The sequence below is a fragment of the Heloderma suspectum genome, chromosome 6 (assembly GCF_057233095.1).
Source record: "Heloderma suspectum isolate Gila_16-S chromosome 6, 16-S_ref, whole genome shotgun sequence".
Classification (NCBI taxonomy): domain Eukaryota; kingdom Metazoa; phylum Chordata; class Lepidosauria; order Squamata; family Helodermatidae; genus Heloderma; species Heloderma suspectum.
The window spans coordinates 85599702-85612950 of record NC_139463.1 but is presented as its reverse complement, the minus strand read 5'-3'; positions in this window follow the sequence as shown (position 1 = coordinate 85612950).

Below are 13249 nucleotides of genomic sequence, written 5' to 3'. Positions count from 1 at the left end.
ATTTTTATTTGAACTCCATTGCAAAATTTGGAGAAATGCAAGTTTTGAAGAATAAGAGTTTTGGTTTGAGTATTGGTTTGAAAGTAAAAAAATAAATAAATAGGTAAGTTCACATTAAAATGTGAACTGAACAAATTTCTCCCCCATCCCTAGGTAGATGATCAGCTACCCAACTTCTGTTCCCCAGGAAGAGGAATATTGTACCCCACAAAGTGCCTCAGTCTTCTCCTTTGCCCTCTGGCTCTGCTTCTATCTCCAAGTTCCAACTCCAGCTCTTTGCAGACTTTAGATGTCTAGGCAGACCTCATGAAATGTGTGAGTCCTAAATGGGCCAACAGTGGCTAGCCTACTACCATTAAACACGCTCCACCCCTGATGTCGACATTTTGTGTGGAAATCTGAAAAGAGCTCATTGCACATTAACAGGTGTTCACCGGTAAGCAGGGGCTTTTCAGGCATCTCTGCCAAATGTGTGGCAATTGGGGGCCCAGACCTAGGGTGCATATGATGTTGAGTAAGAGGGCAACCTGTTGAAGCCCTCCTCAAGACTCAAATGTTATGACTCAGACATTTGAGGAACATCTGCAAAGGATTTCTGTCTATTTTAAAAATGCTTCTTTTGTTCCTTTACAGCAGGGGTGGATAATGTGTGGCCCTCCAGATGTTGCTACTCCCATCAGCCTTCACCAGCATAGCTAATGAAAAGGGATGATGGGAGTTACTGTCCAAATATCTGGAGGGCCACTCATTCTCCATCCCTGCTTTGCACAAACACACATACACACACACCTTAATTTAAGCACCTCCACTGAGCTGGGGTGTCTTAAGTCACCTTTCCATCCACAATGCACTGAGAGATTGTCAGTTGTCTCCCCACCATTGCCTAAAGAGCTCTCATCAAGGGACATGAGCCTAAGCACCATTAAAAAGCAATTTGCCTGACAAAGGAATGGCCTGCCAGTAGCCTTAACTCCAAGTGCTGAATCAAGAATATTTATTCCTGACCGCCTACAAAATAGGTTAGGAAAATGTTCCTTTGTTGACTCCTGGGGTACAGAATTAGCTCCTGAATGTGAAAAAGCCACAAGATAACAAATGAAGTTTAAGTGTTTTATTTAAAAACATGAAGGTTCATTGACATAAAAAAAACATGTTATTCGTTTTAAAAGTTACCAAAAAAAAAAAACCCTATGCACAGTAGAATAGAAGCTAAAGGAATTTTCATTGTAAAGCCAGAAAAAAATCAAACTGATACTTTTATAGGTCATTTTTAATATAATGTATTAGGGCTGATTCAAGCGTTCTCTGATTTTTGGGGACATTTTGTTCAGTTTTGCAAAGGTTCTCATCCTCCCCAGAAAGTGGCCATCAAGTCATCTTCATTTGTTTGACTTTCTCAACTTAGGGTGGCATCCTGTCTGGATAGTCGCCACCCTCGCTCTGTGCTCCAGCCACCCTGCATTTTTCCCTAGACAGGCGATTTCCCCCTCTTTGGGGAGGGGGAGGGCAGGGGCCTGGAGACCCAATAGGAAGCTGCAAAACTGAGCTTCCACGGTCTCCTTCCCTCCCTGCTCCTGAGACCAACCCCATTTCCCTCCATTTCTGAGCGAGGAGACGTAGCTGGAGGGAGAAAACTGCCAACTATGAGGGGACAGAGGAGGGTGTGGGGAGCATGGCACACAGTGTCTAATTGGCCATAGGCCTGCTCTCTTAAAGGTCTATTGTCTGTAGGCAATAATTCAAACATTTTGTTCCCATGACAACTTAATCAATTGCCCATTGGCACCTTTTGGGATTGCCTGAGGGCAGGTAAAAAACTCACTGAGCCTGTGATAGAGGCAAATCGTTCCTCCATGAATGGGTCATACCTGGAGTGAGGTAAAACTAAAACATTCATATTAATTATTTGCAGCATGTCTCAAGGATGTGTGCTTTCTGGATACTTTTAACAAGGAACAGATATGATGAATCTTTTTATCCACTACTGAACACGCTTTAAGGATCCATAAACATGGACTCATATTTACTGCCCTTAGGGTGTGTTCCTATGCATGTTTAGAGAGAGAGAGAAAAGTCCCATGTGGGCTGGGGAATGCTGGGAGTTGTGGGACTTTTTTCTGTCTAAACATGCATATGATCATGCCCTTATTTACATGTTTTTTTCCTCTAATGCATTGTACCATGTTATTAATTGCAAGGTTCTCAAGACTCTTTCAAAGTAAACACTGTTTACATAGAGGCTTCTTCTTCCCTTAAAGATGAGTGTATCAGATATGTGCAAAATCACCAGTGTACTCCTCTCCTGGCCCCAACATGGCAGCTGGAAGCACATCCCTAGCAGTGTCTTTTTTCTCAATAAATCTTAGAAACTAATTGGTTTGAAATGAACACCTATATTTCTTCCTCTTTTACAGAACAGATTCTCATGGTTGTTCCATTGTTTGTGTTTTTAAAGAATGGATACATGCCCTCTGAGAATGCACAATCTTGAAATTCAAACATAACAGTCATGTCAGCAACATTGAAAAAAGTCAACTTTTTCTCCTGGAAACTTAGATGAATTCCAATTTTTCCGGGTTTTCTCTGCACTGTGATTCTTGTCCAGGGATCTGTCTTTGCATAATAATCCTTTCCACTCAACCCCAGGACCCAAAATCCCTCTTTTCAGGACAAGGAGACTTCTCCTTTCCTCTTGCTTGATTGTCTGGCCACTCCCAAGTCCCATTCCTTACTTCTGCTAATATCCACCTCCCAGTAATGATTGCCAGAAGAGAATCCTTCACTGCCCAAGACAGCGACAATCCCATCAAAACGTTGAAGACTAGGTGACACCTGGAGAACCTCTGCTTCTGAAGTGAAGCTTTTCTTATCTCCAGCAATGGAGATCTTGGAATGGGCAGATTCTTCATCTAGAATGATATCATCTGAAAAGAGAACTGTTGGTTAGGCCACTATGATGCTGTAGATTTTGAGATATGGTCCTGGATCTATGGAACTACATCAACCATGAACTCATAAGATAGTCTGAAGGTACCCATCTCATCCTAGCCCGAGTTCCTTATCAATAAAATGGATGTAGCAATGACCTACCTCACAGGGTGGCTATTGTGAGTTTTAAAACACTTTTGGTTTTATGGTCCTGCCAAAGCACTTTTTGTTCTCACTCAGTTCAATGTGAGAAACTCAAGGACATGGTTAATTCACTCCCCCATTGACACCAATGTATTTAAAAATGTGTGATTAGATTGTGCCACTTGCAAATTAAGAGTGTTAGATAAGTGAGTAGTAAATGGTTACACCTGAATTGAGTTGACTTTGTCAGCAGTAAGAAAAAGAGAAGAATACAATTTGTGATTTTGACAGGATACATTTGAAGGAGGTGGGGGCAAGGGAATATGTACAGGAAGCTCAACTCTATATCCTCTGAATATTTTCATCTATTCAGGGCCAAACTGGATTTTTTTTAAAAAAAGTAAATAGCTGGGGGGGGGGGGCTGGGGGGGGTATGGGAGTTTTATCCCTTTGCCTCCCAGTGCAGTCCCAGTCCAACCCCCCACCCCCATGCCTGCTATTTCTAGTGAAAGGGAAGCTTCCATTGGCCCAAATGGGAACTTTCCTCCCAGAGCAAATAGAAGTCAGGTGTGGGGTTGTGATCTGTATTGAGACCACAGCAGGGGACAGAGGGTTTAGGTCCCCCTGCACCTGAAAATGACTTAAAAAAAAAACCTAATTGTGTGAATGGTGCCACTTCTAATTTGGCCCTAAGAAGCTATACTATTTTGAACCTTTGCCTGGTTGAAAGGAAGAGTAAAAATGTTCCCCAAGGTAATGCGGCACACACCACACAATCTCCTATTGGATTTGCCACATTCCACTTAGAGCAAAAAGGACAGATATTCCAATGGTGGCAGTGAAAGTCCACTGCATCACACTCCTCTGAACTGCTTCGTGATATGGAATAGATATTGTGCAAAGGCAGCTGCTATGTGATGAAATGCAAGTTTGCAGTTCACCACTGGCATCTGGACTGGGGGGTGCCTGTCACACAGGCAGAGCCCACAAGCAGTTCGCCAGTTGTGTTTAGGAATGTACGAATCCCTTACCTGGCTCCATTCTGGGGCATCCGCGGTGGGGGGGAGGCGCTCCGTCCCTCCCCCCAGAATCCTCACCCGCCGGCTCTGCTCTGCGGAAACTTCGCAGAGCCACCAGCTGGGGCCGGCCGGAGCCGGAATTCTGGCCGCTGCCGGGCTGCTGCAGCCGCAAATGGCGGCTGCTACACTGGCCACCAGTTGCGTGGCTGCCAAGCCATGATAGGCTATGTAAGTATTTACATAGCCTATCATGACAAAAGGCAGGGACGCAAATGGCGGCCGATACGCCATTTGTGTGGCTGCCTTTTGCCGTGATAGGCTACGTAAATACTTACATAGCCTATTACGGCAAGGAGCAGGGGCGCAAATGGCGTAGCGGCCGCCGTTTGTGCCCCTGCTCTTTGCCGTGATAGGCTACGTAAGTATTTACGTAGCCTATCACGGCAAAAGGCAGCCACGCAAATGGCGGCCGCAGCAGCCTGGCAGTGGCCAGAAGATGAGCTGGAGCCTTAGCCGGAGCCGCCACCGCATCCGCCGCCACCGGAGCCGCTGCTGCCGCCGCATCCGCCACCAGGCAGGCTCCGTCCCGGGGGGATTCCGCGGGGTGGCAGGGGGGATTGCCCCATTCCGCCACAGACTCCAGGGGGCCGGATTCTAAAGAATCCGGCTTCACTGGAGTCCCTGGCAGAATTCTCCAACATCCCTAGTTGTGTTTTCTGGATTCAGTGGAATTCAGGCTCTAAAGCCAGGCAGTCAGTGTCTGTCTGTCCGTTCAGAGCTGAGGGGGCCCACGGCAATGTGACATCCTGTGGACCCTCTTCCCATATTTCACTCCTGCGCTGAGCCCCTTTTTAATTTTGTTATCACCTTTTAACAAAAATCTGGTGTTCCAGCACTAAGGGTCTTTCAGCAACCATTTCTGATTTGCTCACTGGTGCCCGCATTGTGTGTGCATGTGTGAGACGGTGTATGTGTGTGTGTGTGTGTGGCAGCTGCAGTGTTTCTGTGGCAGCCATGTTTTCCCCCACAATGGCCTGGAATGACTGAACGTCCAGAGTATTGGAAGGTTATCTAAGATGATGACCAAAAGACACTCAGCAGTGCACTGGAGTTTCAGAAAAGGAAAGGAAAAAGAGCATTAAGACCAATTACATGGGGCCCAGGGCAGGCATGAGGAGTGGATCCTGCCAGGGTGCTTGGGCACTGGTAGCTGTCTGAGTAGGCCTCATCGTGGCACCAGACCCATGTGTGTTGTCACCAAAACACCAGTACTGAATTGTATGAATGTGTGGTAATGATAACAACTGTCTCAGTAGTGCCTGAATACATGCTTCTTCCCACCTGCATTGTTACGAGCTCGTCTCCACTATGGAAAAAAATATATATATCAGTCATACACTGGTGAAGGATGGTGCTCTGAAATTCTGCTGATGGAATAGATCTCCTTCATATCATAGTAACCTAGGAATATAGGAAGCTGCCTTACACTGAGTGAGATCATTGGTCCATTTAGCCTAGTATTGTCAACACTGACTGGCAGCAGCTCTTCAGGGTTTCAGGCAGAATTCTTTCCTAGCCCTACCTGGAGATGCTGGGGATAGAACCTGGGACCTCCTGCATGCAATGCAGTTGCTCTGCCACTGAGCTACGGTCCCTCCCCATGTGCCCAGACAAGGTCTAACATCCCTCTGACAACCAGAACTCACTTTATACTTAGGTGGCCAGTGGGGCTTGTATCAGATTCAGCCCAATCCAGTACCATGGGGATGGAGAACCTCTCACCCTTGGGCTGGAGTCGACCTGCCAGGCTTTCCAATGTGGCCCATGAAGCTCTCCCTCCTGCACATGCCTCTTGTTCTTGTCGCACCCTTCTTGCCTCCCCCCCCCTTTTTCCCCCTTAGCCAGAACATGCTCTGTGCCCTTCCAAGGCATTCTGTCTTCTTTCTGTCCTTTCCTCTTCCTGCACTCCTGGAGCACTGCCATGGACTCCAGTCCCTTTCATTCCTCTCCATTCTTTGCTGCCTTGTGGATCTCTTTTGTGCTCTTCAGGGCTCTTTGTTCTTTCCTGGAGCTCAGTTCTCCTCTCCTGTGTTTTGGAGGGCTTTGGGGCTCTTTGAGGCTTCCCCTTATATGCCGGAGCTGCTTTGCAGCTTCATAGCCTCCCACTCAGCTATGGCTAAAGTTTTCCCTGCTGAGGGTCTCACTCGGGCATGACTAAACTTCAGTAAAGCTGAGTGTTTTTTGTATGGAGGGGGCAATGTGGATTACAATTCTGAGTTTGCTTTGCTGGGTTGAATAGGATTTACTTCTGAGTAGACATGAGTTAGATATTTGGCTTGGATTTTGGGATGCCATTCACGCACCCTGCGCATGCTTATCTGGAAGGAAGCACCACTGAATTCAATGGGATTTGCTGAGTAAACATGCAGCGGCTGAATGATTGTTGACTTCTATCTGTGAAGGGCAGTTTGGATTTGATGCTTGGATTTTGGGATGCTACTCATGCAAGGAACGCACACTTACCTAGGAGTACGTCCAAGTGAATGTAATGGGACTTACTTCTGAATTGAAATGCATAGGGTTGTGTTTTCAGTGAAAACTTAAGCTGCTCTTCTGATTCACCCACTTTGACTTTGGTCCTGTCTCTACTGGTATGTGGCCCCAGAAACCTTTCCCAGATTGGACTTCAGCGCTTAGGCTGAAAATTCTTTCCCACACCTGCCCTTCATCCACTCGGAAGGGGCGACTTTGCCTGCAAATTTCTGAATTTGTGACCATGTATGCAAAAAGTGGGGTGTTTTTCTTTTCTTTTTAAAAGCACACTTTTAATGCACTTTTAAAAAAAATAAATACACATTTTCACACTTTTGTCAATGATGAAAAGTTCACACTTTTTTAAAAAATGCACAAAACCTAGCACTTTTCCCTTCTGAACAAACAAACAAAAAAATCAGATGAAAATGAAAAAAGTGCAAGCCAAAACAAGTTTTAAGCTGATTTTTGGAGAATTGAGGCAAGCTCTAAAATCACTGTTTCCCCTATCCCTAACCATACTTCAGCACTAACTTGGTTGAATTCACAAGGATTCCCCAGGGACGTTCTCCCAGGGACCATAGGGATTGCTCTGCCCAAATAATAGTGTGTAATGTAAACATGTTTTGTTGTTTTGTTTTGTACTTTTGAGAACACAATTGTTTTGTTTTACCTTTGTTTTCATTGGATTCATTTGTCTTTTCTTCTTGCTACATTTATTTTCATTTTACTTCTGTTTTCTTTTTCCATGGACTTCAGTGGAGAGCCAGTCTGTGTTTAGCTGTCAAACATTTTGGTGTATCCATCCAGAGAGCATGAGCTGCAGGCTTTATACTCCTTCCCAGGGCTTCATGCCTGACATGTCTCATGCAGATTGAACCAAAATCCCCCATTCAATAGGTAATTATAAAAGATGACATCCTATAAAGTCCCAATTATTTTCAGTAAGGAACTAAATTATCTTCTCCTACTTTTAATGTTGATCTTTCCCATCCAAGTAGCAGGAAATCTGCAATTATTTTCTGCCCACTTCTTTGTTAATCTAGTACTAAAGGAATTAAATAACATTGCTAACAAAGAGTACTGATGGCTAATTTGATCTGGAATGGTTGAATGACCTGCTTAAGGGTTTTGGGGAGACCTACAAGAAGAACCCCTAAAAGACCCCAGACTTGTATTTAAGAATCAGTTTTATTTTCCAAACTCTTTGCCCCTGGGCAAGAAGACCTTGAAGTTTTGATTTTATGCTGATTGATGTAATTTCACTAACTGAGACTCTAACTAAGATTTTGCAGGACTGTCTTTGAAGAATGGGGGGGGGGAATGCAGCTGTCTTTACAAGTGGCTTCGCAAAGCTGGTTCAAGGCCATGGCGTGCTGGCAGAGTGTATGAGTGAGATGAACAGAAGAACTGAGCATGCTCAGATGCCTACTAAGAGGAGGAAAAGTACTGTTATGACATCTCATGGTATTCACCTGCTGATAAGAGAATGTCCTTACTCAACTCTAGTTGGGCAGGGGCAGCTGAATCCCTGAGCATGAGCAATAAATGGGAGGAGGTGTTCGGGCAGATATGATCAAAGACGGCCAAAGATGACCGGGAGTTCAAAGAAGATGTACCAGAGAGAAATACGTCAGTCAAGAGAACATGCCCAGATGGCAGACTTTGAGCCACATTTTGGGACATTTCAAAGTAACCCATTTGTAATGATGCCAGACATGTTCCCCAAACACATGAAATTGTGGGAGATAGATGAGACACCTTGCTTCTGATTGATGAGCAAATGCTCTAACCACGTGCACCCCATTTTGATTGGAAGCTGATCATCTCATTGCTCCTTTGGCCCCACCTTTGACCAGAGCAGGGGTATAAAAGCCAGGGAATGGGAGCTCCAGATGGTGTTTTTTTCCCTGTTGATTCTGTGCCCCAGTCAGATAGCAGGGGAAAACGGCAACTCCCCCAACAGTAACATTAATTTCACGTCGAGAACATTGATTGATGTTACTAACTATTGCATTATGTTCTTCCGAACAGTAGCTCACGGTCACAATGATGATGCTTAGTGGAAAGGTGCCAGGAAATGAGTGGAAAACATAGGATGGCGTTGAAAGAACATCTTCTGGAAATACAAAATTTGGCAAAATGTGAAAGTTCAGATTAGATTAAATTATAAGCACTTTAAAATGTAGGCTGCAAAACTTTATTGTGAAAGATACTTTTAGAAACATAATTTGAACAGATGTCCAGGTAAATATCAATTTACCACAGCCTATGGCCTCCGTTAAAACAGGCACAAGACAACCTCTGGCTAGATACCCTTGAGTACTGCCTTGCAGCTGTACACTGGGGAATGAAACAGTGAGGTGGGCTGGGATGTCCTTTTGGGGATCCCTTACAGCCCTGTGATTTTTTATTGTAAAATTGGGGTTAGATCCAGAGAGGGTTAATGAAACCATTAGGAGTGAAGGGGATGGCTGTGAGGGCTCTGACAACTGGCCAATTGCCTTTCCTTCTGTTAAGGAGATTCACTTGAACAAGGGCTGGGAAATGACCAGAGACTCCTAGAAGGGGGCATGTCTTTCTTCCTCCACCTCCCATCCCTGGGAATCAGGGCATCAAGCTTTGTGTCTCTGAAGAAGCTGGCAGTTGGGGGGTGAGGGGGGGGGATCAGGCAGAGTCAGAGGGCAGAGTTTGAGCTCTGAAACAGCATTTTGAGGTGCTGGCTTGTCTCCCTGGGGGCGTGAGTCTTAACAACGTGAGCCTGCACTTATTCTCAACCTCTATATATGGGTAATCCATATACCACTCAGAACAGTATAAACCACTCAGTGACAAAAGCCCCAGGTGTTGTTCATGGCTCTGGAGTCCTCAGAGGATTGGGGTGTGAGGGTGTAACAATATTTACCTTCTACCATCACCTCCATGATAGCTTCTTTATAGATATGGTCACATGTCAGGGCACACACATACTGCCCAATATTTGCTAGTTGCGCCTGGAGGAGAGTTGCCAAAAGGAGCCCACTCTTATAGTCTGTGTCTATTAGAGTGAGAGAGCCCTTCCCATCCTTCTCTCCTGTACTGCTTTCTTGAACATCGTGCTGCTTTGTGTTATTGTAGATATACAACGTTTGATTTTTGGAGCCTTCCCATTTATATAAATGCACTTGCAGATTGGTGGATGTGCATCCTCCAACTTGACAAGAGAATGTCACATCTTGTCCAATTGGGCTAACTTGGGGTTAACTGTTGCAGTAATGGAAACACCTACATGGCAGAAAAACAAATAGTAATAAAATTATTGGACTTTGTATATCCCCTTTAAAAAAATCCCTAAGGCTATTCACAGACAGTTAAAACAACACAAAATGTTTGAAGTAAAACAATAGAAAGCTATCTAAAATATATAAAACAAATTTGGAGGAAGGAATAGTAAAAAAGATGAAGGAAGGAAGGAAGGAAGGAGAAAGACAGACAGTTGATTCCACTTCATTCCAAAGCACCTGGCAGATGAAAAGGTTTTTACATGATATCACCAAAAAGAGGAGAAGGAGAAAGGGACTGTGCTCCCTGAGCTAGGCAGTGTAGGCTTCTAAAGGTCAAAAAAGCACCTTGTATTCAGACCACAAGCAAAGTGGTAACCTATACAGAGTTTGTAAAACAGTAGCAATTTGTTTACCCAACCACTGCTGTCAATAGACGGGTAGTGACATTTTGTTCCCGTTGAAACATCTGGACCATTTTGAAAGGGAGCTCCCTGCTCGGGTCAATGCTGTGAGCTTTATAGGAACTCTGTGAGGTAAATTTGACTGACTGAAAGACAGTGACTTGCCCAAAGTCATCAGCGCCACTGACATTTTGTAGCTGAGTGGGGATATCAACCTGCATTTCCTATGACTAACCCCAACGCTCTAAGCTTTGTGCCATGCTGGTTCCAAAATGTAAATCAAACACATTTGTAATATCACCAAAAAGGTTGGAATAACCTGTCAAGGTTGGAACCCTGGTATCTTTAAGGCTAGCAATGCCTTCATGGTGAGTGATTGAATTGTTTCCCACATTATTATGCTATCTACATAGATCTGCTCATCTTAGTTCCTCTTCTGGTTTGGTTTAGTTGTAGTAAAGATTCAGAGAGGGTCTGGCACCACAGAAATCAAAAGGAGGAAAGCATGGGGAGAGATGAGAAAGATTTCAGAATTTTGCCCATTCTTTGGAAGTGAACTAAGCCTTAGGTGTTATTTGATGCTGAAGAAACTTGTCAAGACTTCAACAATGACCAGCAAACCAGATCAAGCCAGATCAGATTTTCTCTAGTCACTTAAAACCACTCAGGCTGTGTAAAATCAATATTTTGTAAGCAACCTGGGGACAGCATCTTAGGATTTATTTAAAGTTTCCAGCCCTACACGGAGGCCAGTAACAGACTTGTAGAGGCCACCTAAAGTGCTTTCCTACGGCACTGCCCCATTAGCTGAGTGGGTGTCATGCTTAAATGTTTCTTAGCACATGCAGCAGTGCACTGAGCCTATTGAGCATCCCTCTGCCCGTACAAGGAACAACCAGGGGTGTGTTGCACTAGCAGGGAGATGCTGGATGCAAGTGGACCAACACATGAGCTAAGAAGCTTTAACCTTCAGTCTTAGCTGTTATTATATCTAAGAATCTTCAGCTTTCAGTCTTAGCTGTTATTATATCTGACCCCAAAGGGGTAACAAACAAAAAACAAAAAACATATGCCCTGACATATTCCATGTATTTTATATTCATATTTAGCATGTGATCCTCTAAGGTCCATGCACTCCTGCCAAGCCATGTCTCCCCTGTCCTATACGTGTGTCTTTGATTTTTTGTACCTAAAATACAAGACTTTACATTTATCTGTGTTGAATTTCATCTTGCTGGATTTGGCCCCAGTGTTCCAGCCTCTCTAGATCTTTTTGAATTTTGATCCTGTCTTCCATGGTGTTGGATTTCCCTCCTAGATTCGTCTCATCTCCAAATCTGATAACCCCTCTATACCCCCATCCAACTCATTTATTAAAGGGGCACAGCAGTGCCTTTTTAGTTAAGGTGAGCCCCCCCTCCCCGTTCTGTCAGTATAAACCACAAAACATTACTATGTATAAAAAGTATACCTATTTAACTAATAATGTGAAACTAGGCATTCATGATCTACCCAATGAGGTCTACATTCGTGCAACCTTGTTCGTGCTACAGCTGCAGATACATTCACAGGATAAGGAGTGTCTGGGATGCTGGTGTTGGTGATGGGCATTCCAAAAGGGGCATCATTTTGGGAAGGAAAGGGGCAGGCCCCCTTCCCCATAGGCCTTTGTACTTATATGTCCCAAGGGCACACATTTCTTGCTTCAAAAATGGGGAAAAGATGGATGTGACTGGTCTTTATTAAGTAATACTGTAGTAGTTTACGTAGAAAAAAGAAAATTACCACAAGGGTTATTTAGATACACCAATATCGTAGTTTAATTTTGCATATATCCAAAAACAGACTTTCTAATCATGCTGTGGATCTCCCCCTCCCCCCTCATCCCCCCCACATCTCTTTGTCCCTCCCCTCACTGAAATATTAGGAACACTTGTAAACATGGATTCAGCATAGAAACAACTCTTATAAATACACAATCAAAAGCACAGTTCCCAGATTGGAAGCCCACTTTTACTCACGGTGAGATCTCAGAACTCTACCATATATTTGTGCATAAATCCAAATAGGAAACAATCCATCTGTATGAACCTGATCTGTCCTGAAATGTCCAAAATGTACCTTGACACATTTTTTAAAAATTATGGTTTTCTTAAAAAAAACAACCCAAACCTATAGTCCTAATCGGGTTGTCATTTCCCCCCCCCCCAAGTCATCCAGATAGTTTTGAATTTGAAAAAAAAAAAAACGGCAGGCTAGGTTCTTTTTGATTAGGTGGGTGGAGCAAAAGAGGACTGGCCATCTTGCAGCCACAAGAGACGATCAGCAACTATTCAGCTTCCACATCTTTGAGGAGATGCATTTATATAATTTGTACCACATGAAGCTTCAGTAACAAATGTTATAGGACATTTGAAACTGGTGAGTGACCATTGCCACATCCTACAAAGACTTGGTTTCCAATTAATCCTTCCCCACTCAAAATGACATGGTTACAACTGAGCCTCAGATTGGTATGTCAGCACAGAGCAGAGAGGAGTGGACTAAAGAGGAAGTATAACTCTGCTTCCCTGCATATCAAACCTTTGCTCTCTTTCAATAATTAACATTAACAACCCACTTTCCCCTTTGTACCAATGAAGTGGTAGTTCTACACTTGAAATACATGCTTGCTTTGTTAGTTCAAATCAACCAAGAGGTCCCAGCCTCCTCCACTTCTGGTGTAGCTGTAGTTCTACAGTTAAACTATATGATTACTTCATTAGTTCAAATAATAATAATAAAAACTCAGCTCCTACTTTCTTGACCCCCATGTCTCTTTGGCAACCTAGCCCACAGCCCCTTTGTCTCCAAAAACCTGATTTCCTTCTTGTCAGCAGTACTCAACATATAGCATGAGGCTTTGCCCCAGATTCATAAAAACGTACGTATAGCCCAGTTAGATCAGACCAAAGGCCTATCT